General features: G+C 39.0%; 1 long non-coding RNA gene across 2 annotated transcripts in view; it reads right to left on the bottom strand.

The window, feature by feature from the left end:
* Positions 1 to 201: 201 nt before the first annotated feature.
* LOC118222657 overlaps positions 202 to 12,234 on the bottom strand; it is a 31,926-nt gene continuing 19,893 nt past the window's right edge. The window contains exons 5-8 of one of the 2 annotated variants that reach the window (XR_004764305.1): positions 11,767 to 11,899; positions 1,487 to 2,609; positions 1,302 to 1,400; positions 202 to 250 (exon numbers count right to left, since the gene is read on the bottom strand). This is a non-coding gene — a long non-coding RNA (uncharacterized LOC118222657). The remainder of the gene's footprint in view (positions 251 to 1,301; positions 1,401 to 1,486; positions 2,610 to 11,766; positions 11,900 to 12,234) is intronic. The other variant, XR_004764306.1, reaches the window with a different exon arrangement.

Raw genomic sequence — 12,234 nt, 5'->3', positions numbered from 1 at the left:
AGGGGTCTGATGGCGGATGCTGGCAGACCAGCCAGCAGCGAGTTGCAGTAGTCCAGGCGGGACAGGACCATCGCTTGAACCAGGAGCTGGGTTGCGTAGGTGGTGAGGAAGGGGCGGATTCTCCGGATGTTGTACAGGAAGAACCTGCACGTTCGACTCACCGCCGTGATGTTCTGGGAGAGGGACAGTCTGTTGTCCATCACCACTTTGAGGTTTTTTGCGGTGGGTGATGATGACACCACGGTGTCCCCTAGGGAAATGGAAAAGTCAAGGAGGTTAGAGGACATCACTGAATATCATTGCAAGTATACTCAAGATTGCACCTGCCGAAGGAAGTTCATCAGTTCATCTTTTATCAGAGCCCACAAGGCTGTTATATTTTAATCTCCTTGAGTTTTATATGGCAACGTGCATTACCACAATGCTTTCCCTTGGGCAATCAGCACTAAGATTTGCTGCACATATCTTGCCTGGGATTTCTCACTACTGAGTTACTGTACTGGCCTCTTTGGAAGTGAAAAGCTTTTTACATGATCACAGAACACTTGCTGCGATAGCGACTTTGATTAACGCTAGACTAACTTTACTGCATGCTTGTCGATTTTGTCATGGTTGCTGAGTTATATACTTGATTGCATATATTCTTTATCAAATAAAGGAAGTTCAGTAAGTTATTGACAGATTTACAGTAAGTGATATGATCTTATTCATACCTAGCCTACCTAGGTTTTTTATCATTTCCTGATCTTTTCCACCACCCACGGTACTTTTGGACTTTTGGGACGTAGTGCAATATGTCTGTTTTAAACGTTAACTTAGGTTTTAGTTAAGCTACCGTAAATGTTTTTACCATTTTCTACAAAGACATATGGATTGACAGCTGATGTATTCTGTCTGACAATGTCAACGGCAATTGCACTTTGAACGTGGGCTACCAGTAATCATTTTCAGTAGGCTAACTGGCTGCACTCGCATAATATGTCAAATTCAATGCTGTATCAGTGCTACCTTGTTCAAAATATCATTCTTAAACAGAACCCTTCATGAACCTAATTTTATTTTATTGATGTTAGCATTAAGTCTGATCAATTTAATTTCCTGTTTTTGAGACGTTTAACAAATGCAAACATTTCACTTAAAACCTCACATCTTGACAGTATATGGCAGTACATTCAATCTCCATAATGGTGTGCACACACACACACAAAGACAGATAACATGATAAGCACTAGGCACAAGGAAACCTGGTGATAAATTGTGGGGGGGAAGGGGGTTATGTGTTTTGTCCTGAATGCTCTGACCTTTGACCAGAAGGCAAATGTAGAAATCTGATTGGATGCTGGAGCTACAGGGGTCACCACTGTTTGCTTTCTCCAAAAAGTGCTGCCTCGACGAGTATGCTGAGAATGCGGAGAATTCCACAGATCATTGTGTGTCCCAACATGGCTCAAAGGTATGCAGTCACGTTAACAGAAACTCAACTTACCTGACTGATCGAAACTGGGCCCACGCATTATTAACCCTTTGGTGCGCGGCGTGGGAAACAATACCAGGGCCTTGGAGGCTAATTCCTTCTCAAACAAGATGGATAGATGGAGCGACAGCCTTGAATTAGATGGGGAGGTGCCAGAGAGGGAGAGAGGGAGAAATGAGAGACGGAAAAATCAAGGTTTGCTTCCCCATTATATCCAACACAAAAGCTTGTAGCTGAAGAGACCTTCAGAGTCTGTACAAACGTGTGGATGGCATTCAGCATACCAGTATTCCTCTAGCCATGCTACAAAGACACACAAGGCAGCCAGTTTGCTCTGTTCTTTGGAGGAATGTGCGACAAAGCAAATATGTAGAATACTAAAAAATACTATAAAAAACACACAGGATGAATACAGTAATATATATATATATATATTTATATATTATAAGTTTTTTTAGGGGATGTTAGTTTTTCCACTTGTGTAATAATCACAAATAAGTAACAGATGTACAACTGCATCCCTGTGAGGCATAAAACAATATTCCTTTGGTAGATGAATAGATTCTGAGGATTCAATACATTGTATTGTAAGAGAAAGGGAAAATCCATTTTTTTGCGTTTTATGCATCATGCATTATATCTCTGTGTGTGTATTCCTTTTTTGTGCTTGTGCGTTATTGTGTTATTGCGTTAGACTGTTATTGTGTAGCTTTGTCAAAGATGATATATATACACACACACACACAGTGTATATATATACAGTATGTGTTCAGGTGTAAGAATGTGTGTATATACATGCAGTATCTTTGTGTGCAAATGTGTGTTTGTGTGCATATCTGTCTGTTCGTGTGTGCATGTGTATGTATATGCATAATGCATATGTGTACAGTACGTGTGCTCGTGGGTTACATACATATGCATGTGTGTTCATGTGTGTTTCTTCGATGTATGCACATACGGAAATGTGCTTAACACCTAACACAGGTCAAATGGAAATATATAACATATAACATATATATGCAGTCCTTGCTGTGTCCCAGCCAATCTGTAATCAAATTCCTGAGAGCTCTTGTGGTTCTTGCTCGGTTCCTTCCTTCTATGGTCCAGCCCAGCTGTGGGAACAGGCCTCCTGCTGCTGTGGATAGAGAGCAAAAGAGAGAGATAGAGAAAGAGAGAGTGAAAGAGAGAGATAGAGAAGGAGAGAGAGAGAGAGCAGCCCCAAGCCCTAAAAACACTGAACACTAGCCACACAGTCCTTCCCTTCTCCCTTCTTTCTTTTCTCAGGGGCAACTGAGGTGACATAGCTCACTCTTTGGGTACAAAAGCGGCATTCCAGCAGGGATTAAAAACCCCCCACCAACCCCCTGCCCCAGTTCCCCATTCCCCGCCCTACTGTCCCCTTTCCTGTATGCCAAAACCTTCCCTGTGGCTCCAAACTGCACTGCCACTATCTTCAGCCTCAGACCCAGTACTGACCCTAAATCATCATTTAAGTAAAAAAAAATAAAAAAGGTTTTTAGACTTACAGTTTTATGAATGTTATATCTCTTAAACATGGACCTTGTTCACTAGTTTCCATATCCTGCTTTGTCTTGTCTCGTCGTTCTAATTTAGTTTTTCTCCTTCGTTTTATCTCCAAGTCCTTGCTGGTGGCTGGATTGTTTGAAAAATGCTGCATATGGGGTGTATAGGCCATACATTTCCCATGCAGTGAAAGAAAGAGGAATTAAAATGTATTGTGTATCTGTACATAAATTGGACGCCTTCAAAAACTTACTAGTTAATGCTTGTTGTGCTGTCACTGGTAGGAGGTATGTAACCCCGTTTGTATTGTATTGTGTATTTGTACTTTGTCTCGATTTATGAAACTTCTGGTTAAATACATTTATGGTGAGCCACCATTAGCCACCAGGCCACCAGCTTTGTTTTCTCTTGAAAGTACGAAGTATCATGTATGAAAAACTCTTAAAAAATAAAGGTATTATTATTATTATTATTATTATTATTATTATTATTATTGTTGTTGTTGTTGTTGTTGTTGTAAAGTTGAGGAAGTGGAGAGGGATAATTAGTGCAATGCCTATCAGTCAGTCCCACACTGGCAGGGATGGAGGGCAGCCAAGGAGGTGATATCGTTTTATCTCACCATGTGATTGATCCAATTGTCCCCTGGGGTGCGTAAGGTTTTGTTCATGTAAAAACCCTCAAATGAACCAATGAGCTACGAGACTGCCTGTCTTTCAAGACGATGTGAGCAGAAAGTATAATCATGTGCAATGGCAGAAACAAAATGGGGGTGGATTAGAATATGAGTTTAAAAGAGGGGGGACAAGTTGAAGATCAGACCTTTTTTCAACTGCCATTGACCAATTATGTCCCATCACCACAACATCCAAAATGCACAGCAGCAAGTCTAGTAGTTACACTGTCTTTGCATTTGTGTATACGCTACGGGTCCTATTCAGACTCAGCAGTTTACAGATCTGCTAAAGTGTTTTTTGCTGAAGTGAAAGTTACGTTGTTTTCATTACATTACATTGCCTCTAGCAGACGCCCTTATCCAGAAAAACTTTTTTTACATAGCATCTACATGCATCCATTTACACAGCGGAATGTATACTGAAGCAATGCAGGCCAAGTACCCTGCTCAAGGGTACAATGGCAGGGTCCTAACTGGGTATTGAACCCGTGACCTTTAGGTTACAGGACCAGCTCCTGTATTCACACTGACCTTGCACATTCACACTGTTGTTTATTTGCACATATTGGAAAATGTAAAAAGCTGTATTTTTACAGGACCAGTCACCTGACTGCCTACGGCAGAGTAATATAATGGTTAGGAAATTGAGCTTTTAAATCTGGGGGTGGCAGAATCAGTTCCCAAGTGTGGCACTGCTGCTTGGGTTAAAGAAAATACTTAATCTGAGTTACTTCAGTAAGGATTCACCTGTCCCGAAATATTTATTGAACGCCATTCTTTGGAGACAAAGATGTAGGTTGTTTGTATTAAAAAATTATTAATATATTTCTAGTAATATTTTGAGAATTGCACCAAATTATGAAAACCGTTGTTTCCTCGTTCTCCCCTAATAATAAAAAGTGTCAATAATTAGATTAATTGCCAATATCCATAATAGCTTGATAGCATAGATATTTCAATATATTTTAAATATATTCTATTTCCATAAAGATATAAGGGTTGCTAATTTTGATATATGCTTTTTCTCTTGTCACCCCATGCATTTATGTTGCTGCTAATTGGAATTACACCATCTTTATGGAGCTAAGATACAAACCCAGGCCTGCAGTGCTGCCCTCTGTAATTGGATCCCAAGGTCAGACAGGACAGAACGGTCACATAAAAAGGTGTGCCAAGCACTTCACTGGTTTCCATGGTTATTTCTACAGAGATATTAAGAGTGTCAAATTTATCTCGTTGGGTATTCCAGTGAGATTATTTTTTTTCCCAAAATGAATATCTGGTGACTTCAAATATCTTCCAGAGAGCACAGGTGAATATTACTTAAAAGTAAATGGTAAACTGACATGAGAAATGTGTGGAGATTCGCACACTTCTGGGATTTGCAGAGATGATGGGATTCTCACTGAATTCACTCCAGATTAAAGTAAACTGAAACGTTATAAAGAACACAAGGGCCTGATCTTGCCATTATACATCCTTATGGTCTTGAACTCTTGAGAGATGAAAAAGCTTCTATGCTTTTGTGCTTGGTTTGCCTTCACTTGGTGCTATAAGGGAAAGGTCAGTCACACTGAGTGTCCTCTCCCAATAGCACATTCTATTACAGTATGTCACTGACGTGCAGAATTGGATTTCAGTTGTGAAGAAAAAACATAATCTGCCAAAAGCGCTCAGTTTGCATGCTTGGTTTCCACATCTTTTACGTTCCAATCTGGCAATCTGTTCTCATTGTTCCTGTGTGTGGTTGCATGTGAGCCTGTGTGCACTGCATGCACATGTGAGTGCATTCATGTATATATGCATGCAGGAAAATGTGTTATATTTGTGTTATATTATGAGCAACGAATATAGAATGTTCCATTTTCAGAAAATGAGTGTGTGTGTGTGTGTGTGTGTGTGTGCACGCGTGATAATTACTGGTGAAATAGAGGTGTCAATCTGAGGCCCACAAAATTTGAATCAGAGCGGTGGAGACAGTATAAGTGGAATAGAGGCATCAATCTGAGACCCACACAATACAACACACTGTACTGGAGACAGTCAGTGGAGTGTTTACAGATTTATGGAGACTTTACTGTTAAAGTTGCAATAGCTGTTCTTTCAAAAATAAATTTTTTCATACAGTAAATAACTATTAAATTAAAGCACTCCCGAAATCAAGAGGTGGTTTCTACACATTTGGTAAAATATAACTGTACATCATCTGAAAGCTGAATTTTTATTTCGAAAGAATAACAGCCCTTACAATAAACCATATTTCTGTTTTTTTTTTTCAACAGGCCCATTTTACACAGTAGCCTATGAACCAAGAAGCAACCCCTTGCTCAGTAAAAAAAATTGTTTCTGTTTGACCAACATGATGAGAATGCATTCTTGTGGATTTTCTTCATTCCTGTCTGTTGATAGGAGGGGCAATTTAATCAGTTGAATAATAAAACTTCTAGTCAACTCTGTTTATCTCACTCCACATTCACATTACAAATGTGTGAAATAGGCTAGAAATTATTGAGATGAGCTTTTACCTCTAGAACCCATAAGCACATGCTTTACAGAATCTCATAACATAATAATTGGCTGTGACTTCTCAACATAACCACAGCAAGTCTTTGTAGCATAGAAATACATATATCAACATAAATACACAATTCTGTGCTATAAAAAGTCTGGCAAACAACACATCACAATTTAAAAAAAAAAAAACACTGATATAAGGAATTCAGTGATGGCAGTATTTTTTTGTTTTGTTTTTACCATAGAAGAGATGGGTGGTTTTCTGTTATTCTGATCAATAATCAAATTATCTAAATTAGAAACTGGTGAGGTGACCTAGTTGTGAGTGATATGTTAGAAATCAAAAAGGAACCAAAACACTAATAATGTCTGTGATATCTAGCTATATCTAATTTTGATGAGATTAGCTAATGTTAGCAACATAGAAATGTTTTTTTTTTTTATATATAGCTACAGTATTTGTGACTTACGTCACTGTAGGTAGACTGCGTAGCTTGCAGGCTGGCTAAAATAGTATATTTTCTAAATGTGATCATTGCAAAACTATGAACATGTTTGATTAAATTTGAGTTGAACATTACTCTTACCAGTAGCAAGCTGGTATTTTAGATACAAAATCTTAATGCCTCCTGGGCTCATCAGCTGGATCTGATATTACAACTATTTTATTACCACTACATTGTTAAACATGCATACGTCATCATAGTGGGCATGGTTTAGGACGGTGATAGGTATATAAACATGGAGTTATCTATCTGTGAGTTATTTTTCATGTCCTGAAACATTGTTCAAACAGCTCTGGCATTCAAGAGCAAAATTGACGAAATTTTTATTAATAATAATTATACATGTATATCACTCACTAAGAGTGTGAGAAAAAAGTTGCTTAAATCATATTCTGAATGCATTTATCTCAGTAAGATACATAATAAATCTGCCCCGTGCAGGTACTCACTGAATTTCACTTGTTCACTGTTTAAAGATCCAACTCTGAGTTTGACAAATCTCAAGTCCGAATAGCCCCTTAGATCATTCACTCAGCACATGAGCATGTTTTTGTTTGTGAGTTCTTTTGCTAGGCAGTGACGTTGTATCACGGTGATTTCCACACCTTCTGACTTTGTACGAGCACACTGCTGACTTGGACTTGGACTCAGGCACCAGTAACTTCACCTGAACTGGACTGCAGCACTCAAACACGTGGACTTGCGTGGGCAGGAAAGACCAATATTTAAATTCCTGTGGTCATATAACATTTTGTGTTCAGCTTTATGACTCTTCAGAAGTAAAACATAATGATAAGGCCTTACGTCTGGCAAGAAGAGAGGCGACGGGGTGTTTCATGGTGCAGTTTTATTGCCAATATCCTTTCGTTCGTGCCCTTTGGTACCATTGAGTTCCAGCCACATCAAAGCTTGAGACCGAATTATTTCCCTTTGTCTGTGTGTGTCTGAGTGTGTGAACCATAAAAAGATGTAAGCAAACCTGGGTTATGTGAAAATAATAGATGGTGATAAACATGACAAAAAAAATTAGCAATTAGTGCTCGATACAGAGGTGAATGAACAAATGGCTACTTGCTACTTACACCTGGCACAGTCTGTTTCAAATTAGCCTGCTTTGACTGACCAGGGACCACATTTATAAAATATCCTTGGATTTAAATTGAAACGCAATCTTAAGATCATTTCCCAAGTGTTTATGCTTGATTTATAAAAAATGTTGGTTTAAAGTGGCGTAGCTGCAGCCAGGGCCGTCTTATCCCAACGGACTAGATGGGCTGTGGCTTAGGGGCCCATGCTTCAGGGGGCACAGACTGACCCTAAAATGAAAACGAAAGCGTTATGAATAAAATAAAAATATTCAAAGCCAGTGATATGAGGTGGCATGCATCACCAGTGTTTCTCTTTTTCAGAGGGAGCGGTGTGTCCCTCTGGAAAATAATAAATAAATAAATAAATAAATAAATAAATAAATAAATAATCATCCTTCTGTGGCATAGGTACACTCTGTGGCCACGTCTGCTGTATACTAGTGCCAAGAAAACTGGACAGTAGTACGACATCAAAGCGGTACATTTTTATGACCAAAAATGGTAGGCTGTCCTCACACCAGCAAGTAGAGATTTGTTTTTTGGAAGACCAAAGTGGCACACTTTTGTATTTGGAGGTATTTATTAGGCAAGGGTAGTCTATGACTAGGTGTGAGGTTATATGATTTTAATTCACAACCCGGAGGCAAAGAACCAGCCAGCGTGAAGAGGAGTGCATTAAAACCTTATACCTGCGGGAAAGAAGACCTTCTAAATCGATAGGCTACCCCTCTCATGTTTCATTAAAGCCCTGACCTACTTGGAATGTCAATGTGACACATTATTATTTTGATTATTATGCCTATCAGACTATATTGGGCCTATAAGCAGGTGGCTCCTGTGTTGTTGCCTGTGCTTATTGCTGCTGTCCATTTTCATTTGGATTTGACCCATATGTAAGCCGTAGGCTTACATATGGGCAGTGTATTGCTTATGCGTTCAGTTCGGTAAAGATAGGCTGTTGCTCCTCTGTTTTGCATAGTTCTCACATAGCAGCAATAATTAAGAAATCTGAGCAGTTGTTTGAACTGCCCTTAAAAGCATGAACACAGCTCACTTTTGGGATTCTCGCTCAGCCCTCAAACATGCAGTACCTTCACATAACCAGCAGGTAATTAACTTAGCATAAACTTTACGTAGAAATAAATTCATATCCACATCAAAGTGGATGTGATAGTACCTAGTCCTGTTTTTCTAGGTAAGCCACTATTTAAGATACTATTTGATTGTAAGACCATTTTTATAAATGATGTCTTTTTCAGGCTGCTAACACAGGTTCCTCACATCTTTTGTATGGTTCGTATCTGTTTCACTTTGCAAAGCCTATCTAGCCAAACTAGTCATCCACCATTTTGATTATCTTTGTCCAGGTAAACACTTCAGCAGGAGAACTGGCATTGTCTAATGTTGAAGTTCAGGTAGGACCCTACTGCAATGAAAAAACCTTAATGCCCAATGACAAAATTTCACATTGCTCAACCATTGAAGCAGGTGGTGAAATATATCTGTGTTACAGTAACACTAGGCCAATTGTATTGATTTAGATAAAGACTGGGAACACCAATGAAAACCCACCTAGTGGAGCCACCACTGTTTTCAGTGAAACTGGCAGCTCTTGCCCCAGTTTGAAACTCCTGGTTAACTGATCTGCAATTTCTTGTCTGTTTTGTTAAATGGACTGCATTTATATAGCGCTTTTATCCAAAGCGCTTTACAATTGATGCCATTTACCTATTCACATGCACACTCACACACCAACGGTGAAAGGCTGCCATGCTAATCAGCTCGTTGGGAGCAATTAGGGGTTAGGTGTCTTGTTCACAGACACTTCGGCACCCCCAGGGCAGGGGATCGATCCGGCAACCCTCCGACTGCCAGACAACTTTTACACTGCATTGATTTACACAGCTGGATATGTACTGAAGCAAAATGGGTTAAGTAGTTCTGTACAATGGCAGGATACTTCCTGGGAATCTAACCTGTGACCTTTAGGTTACGAGACCAGTTCCTTACCCATTGTACTACACTGCCGCCGCCGGTGGTATTATAGCTGGTGGTATTATAGCTTGGACATCATGGTCCTGAAGTATGTGCTTCAATAGGAAGGATATCTGATGATGTCTTTAACTTGGAATTCCATGCTGAGATCACCTTACATATTATTGTTCTTGAAACATCAACACGTTGTGCTGTCTTGGCTACTGAAGGCCCCACCAAACATGTTCCTACAATTACTGCTCTGTGGTCTCCCCTTGCAGCCATGCTAGTTATAATTATAGAAAACCTGGCTTATCTAGAATTACAGAATTTACAGGACTCTATGCATGCTGTGATGTTATTTTCTTAATTAACGGTGAGCTAAAGCTGTGTGGTACATCATCATTTTTTGTGCAGCTAACCAGAGTAATGTGGTTGCCAGCTACAACTGAGTTTAATAAATTATAAGTATAAGCAAGAGATCATTTTAAGATGCATTTAATGGTGGCAGAAGTTACGTGGTAATGAAGGCGTAATTTACTGTCCTGATTCCTCTGTGTTTTTAAATTGATCTTGTCATATAAAAAATGATGTTGTTTTAACTACTCTGGTAATGCCGAGATTAAATTATTTTTAATTTAATTCCACAAAACGACATTTCTTCAATCCTCTCATTATGAAGCAAGTGTGTGCGTATGTATGCGTTTGTATGTGTGAGGGTGAAGGGAAGAATGAAAGAAAAGCAGGAGCGAACCTTTTTAACATTTTTGCCATCGGAAGTATGGAAAATCATCAGGTAATAGCTGGAATTTGTCAGCACAGCCCTCAGGCGATATTGTTTCAGCTCCATTAGTGGGTACTTACCCAATTTTGACACTCAGAAACAATCATTTTAGATCTTCGCATGAATGCAAATAAACTTACCAGAGCCAATATTAATGACAATTCTGAGTGATAACAATTTGCGTTGATAAGAAATCACGGTAATGCTAAAAATGATAATGCGTTGAAACAGTTCATTAAAATGTGAATAGGTTGATACTGTCTGACCGGGTCTCAAACCCAGAGACTCCTTTTGAGGCAAGAGTGCCAAACACTGCGACACAGTGCCGCCATTGAGATTTGGGGTGGGGTTTCTGGACTGTTTGGTCAAGGGAAACAGGTCTGAAATATTAATCACTGTATTATTTCCAGTAAGGCACACATATTTATAATATATTACAATAAGGGTTGATTATGAAATGAGGTAAAGCACTAGTGTAGATTGAATCCAGGTCATCGTGTCACTTTATATGACAAGGTAGTAATGAGGTTTCAGGGACTCAGTAATCCTGGAAATTGTGCATTGGCCTATACAGTAATCAGCACAAAACAGAAAAGGATCTTGGAATCTTAAATAACTAAAGAAGCACATACACTGACTATGGGGGCAACGGAGTGAGTTGATGCACATTAAAAATACATTCAGCTAAGAATTTGGTCACAGGTATTACTGTCAGCAACCACATGGATGTGTGGTTAAATTTGAGGTTTGCAATTCACTCCTTTTATGAGATTACCTTAAATGGTTCTAGGGTTAGAGATGACATGGCAAATGTTCATTACAGTACTAATGTCTGTGCTAGTCTGTTGTATTTAAGGCGACAACTCCAACAGCTAAGCAAATGTGATGGAAACCACCCTAATCATGATACTTACAGTATACATCAAGATGAAGATATAAACCTTTTTTAAAATCAGTTTATTTTCAATAGCCAAGGTAAATGTTTCTTTATATAAATAATAAAGACAGAAATTCCTTTGAGCATAATTCTTTGACAGTGTATCATATTCTCTGTGTTGTTTTGCCTATGAACATTGAGTTTTGACTTTTAATCGTTAAAATTGTGTACAAATAAGCAAAAGTGCAGTATTGATCTCACTTGCTCTGGTTATCTGAGAGCACTTTTGGACTATGCACTACAGTCCGTCGCCCACGGAAAGTATAACTGCACCGATATTTCACCTCACCTGTAATTACTGGCACTCCCACGCAATTACCGCTGCCTCCGCTCCTCTCATGGGCAGGATGGGGTGGTGTGAGGTGAAGTAGGGGAGCGGGCAGATCCAAGCCATGTCCGTCAAACAGAACTTCTTTCAGCTCCTTTCATTAAAGACGATGTGCAATAAAAATTTGACATCAAAAGTATATCTTTTAGTTGTATTAAACAACCCAAGAATCAAAGCCCATTTAATTTAGTTGAGATTCTAAATCAATCTTTTTATATCCTGAAAGTTTTCAAGATTCTTAAATTACCCACTACTTGGCATTGGGTATTTGCATCATGTGTCTTATCAAACTAACATGGCATTTACATTTTAACCAATCACATGCCCAGCTGTTAAGTAGGCTGCCAAGCAACAGTGAATGTACAGTAAATTTACACACAGAATGGACATACTCTATCAGACCGCTAACAATGTGTTTTACAAGAAAAG

This window comes from Anguilla anguilla, chromosome 3, assembly GCF_013347855.1.
Source record: "Anguilla anguilla isolate fAngAng1 chromosome 3, fAngAng1.pri, whole genome shotgun sequence".
NCBI classification, from domain to species: domain Eukaryota; kingdom Metazoa; phylum Chordata; class Actinopteri; order Anguilliformes; family Anguillidae; genus Anguilla; species Anguilla anguilla.
This window is presented reverse-complemented; position numbering and strand designations above follow the sequence as displayed.